Genomic DNA, 2851 nt, shown 5'->3' with positions numbered 1-2851 from the left:
ACAGATGCACCTTTTCTGGGGTGGCAATAACCATGGTCCCTCTCTAGGCTATAATATCTGTCCTCAGTTTCCCTCTGTGGCACAGAAAATTGTGCGGGAGCCCACGCCAGTTTTTTCAGTGAAAACATTATTAAATACATACAGGCCCCAAATTTTACACACACACACACACACACACACACACACACACACACACACACACACACACACACACACTACTAACCGTATTAGTCACTGACCTATATAAGTCAAACTGTTCTGCAATGGTTTACTGTATGTAAACCATGTCTCCTATCCTGTCAGCCTCTGCAATGATTTAACAGAAGCCGACAAATTAACTATCAGCTATTCCGCTGTCCGTGTAATATATATATATATATATATATATATATATATATATATATACACACACACACACACATATACATACATACACACAGACAGTACAGACCAAATGTTTAGACACACCTCATTTAAAGATTTTTCTGTATTTTTATGACTATGAAAACTGTACATTCACACTGAAGGCATCAAAACTATGTGGAATTATATACTTAATAAAAGTGTAAGGCAACTGAAAATATGTGTTATATTCTAGGTTTTTCAAAGTAGCCACCTTTTGCTTTGATGACTGCTTTGCACACTCTTGGCATTCTCTTGATGAGCTTCAAGAGGTAGTCACTGGGAATGGTCTTCCAACAATCTTAAAGGAGTTCCCAGAGATGCTTAGCACTTGTTGGCCCTTTTTGCCTTCACTCTGCGGTCCAGCTCACCCCAAACCATCTCGATTGGGTTCAGGTCTGGTGACTGTGGAGGCCAGGTCATCTGGCATAGCACCCCATCACTCTCCTTCTTGGTCAAATAGCCCTTACACAGCCTGGAGGTGTGTTTGGGGTCATTGTCCTGTTGAAAAATAAATGATGGTCCAACTAAACGCTAACCAGATGGAATAGCATGCCGCTGCAAGATGCTGTGGTAGCCATGCTGGTTCAGTATGCCTTCAATTTTGAATAAATCCCCAACAGTGTCACCAGCAAAGTACCCCCACACCATCACACCTCCTCCTCCATGCTTCACGGTGGAAACCAGGCATTTAGAGTCCATCCGTTCACCTTTTCTGTGTGCGACGTGTGGCAATCCGTCCCAATGTGTTGCTAATGAAAGTCTATGGAGAAAAAATGCATCATGCAGGCAACTTTGCAGGATGCGTTTTTTCTCCAAAACGACGCATTGAGACGTACAGCAAGCGACGTTAGTGTGAAAGTAGCCTTAACGGAGGAAGAAGGCTGCCGTCCGCAGCCCTGCCGAACGCTGGTGTGAAACCAGCCTACGGCTGTTATTATAGCACCTTCCATGTGTTAAGGTACCTTCACACTAAACGATAGCACTAGCGATCCGTGACGTTGCAGCGTCCTGGCTAGCGATATTTGACACGCAGCAGCGATCAGGATCCTGCTGTGATATCGCTGGTCGTTGAACAAAGTTCAGAACTTTATTTGGTCGTCAGACCGGCGTGTATCGTCGTGTTTGACACCAAAAGCAACGATACCAGCGATGTTTTACGCAGGGCCGCGCTTAGTAACCCGATGTTTACCCTTGTTACCAGTGTAAAATGCAAAAAAACAAACAGTACATACTCACCTTCGCATCCCCCGGCGTCCGCTTCCCACACTGACTGAGTGCCATAAAGTGAAAGTACAGTACAGCTCTGCTGTTAGGGCCGGCGCTCAGTCAGTGCTGGAAGCGGACGCCGGGGGACGCGAATGTAAGTATGTACTGTTTGTTTTTTTTACATTTTACGCTGGTAGCCAGGGTAAACATCGGGTTACTAAGCGCGGCCCTGCGCTTAGCAACCCGATGTTTACCCTGGTTACCCGGGGACCTCGGCATCGTTGGTCGCTGGAGAGAGGTCTGTGTGACAGCTCTCCAGCGATCAAACAACGACGCTGCAGCGATCGGCATCGTTGTCGCTATCGCTGCAGCGTCGCTTAATGTGAAGGTACCTAAACACAGATACATCATGGGCTTGTCCTGCCCTGCGCATGAAATGAAAGGCAAAAATACAATGTGGAGACTTCATCAGAGCAATGTTTTATTTACATTCAGAACTGGTTTAAGAGGAACAAATTACCATTTCCCACAGAAATCTCAGACTTTTACTTATAGAAATACTGGATAAATATCATTTTACCATTAGATATAGAAACATTTCCAATTTTCTAAAACTGCATTTTTTGCATTGAATAACTTTATGCCTTTGCTTGTTTCATTTTATGCATTTCTAAAGTATTGTAAAACTGTAGTATGCTGTTGGTGCATGCGGGCTGGACTGTCGGTTTGGTATGTGGCTCTGTTCCCCCCAGGCCTGCCTCCGATGTCTGAGGTTTCGGTGTCCCAGACCAGAGATCATAATACCGGCCTTGAATTGTGAAGGACACGGCAGCCGACCCTGAGAAACATCCAAGGTGGGAACGTCCTATCATGTCGAAGAGAGTCTGCTAGATCCAGGCCTAGCAGACCAGTGCTGGTGGGTTCATGGATGCCAGGAGGGGGTTGGCCTAAAGGCCCCGTCTCACATAGCGATTTACCAAAGATCACGACCAGCGATACGACCTGGCCGTGATCGTTGGTAAGTCGTTGTGTGGTCGCTGGGGAGCTGTCACACAGACCGCTCTCTCCAGCGACCAACGATCAGGGGAACGACTTCGGCATTGTTGAAACTGTCTTCAATGATGCCGAAGTCCCCCTGCAGCACCCGGGTAACCAGGGTAAACATCGGGTTACTTAAGCGCAGGGCCGCGCTTAGTAACCCGATGTTTACCCTGGTTACCAAAAAAAACAAACACTACAT

Source organism: Ranitomeya variabilis, chromosome 7, assembly GCF_051348905.1.
Source record: "Ranitomeya variabilis isolate aRanVar5 chromosome 7, aRanVar5.hap1, whole genome shotgun sequence".
Classification (NCBI taxonomy): Eukaryota; Metazoa; Chordata; class Amphibia; order Anura; family Dendrobatidae; genus Ranitomeya; species Ranitomeya variabilis.
Note: the sequence above shows the minus strand (reverse complement) of the source record.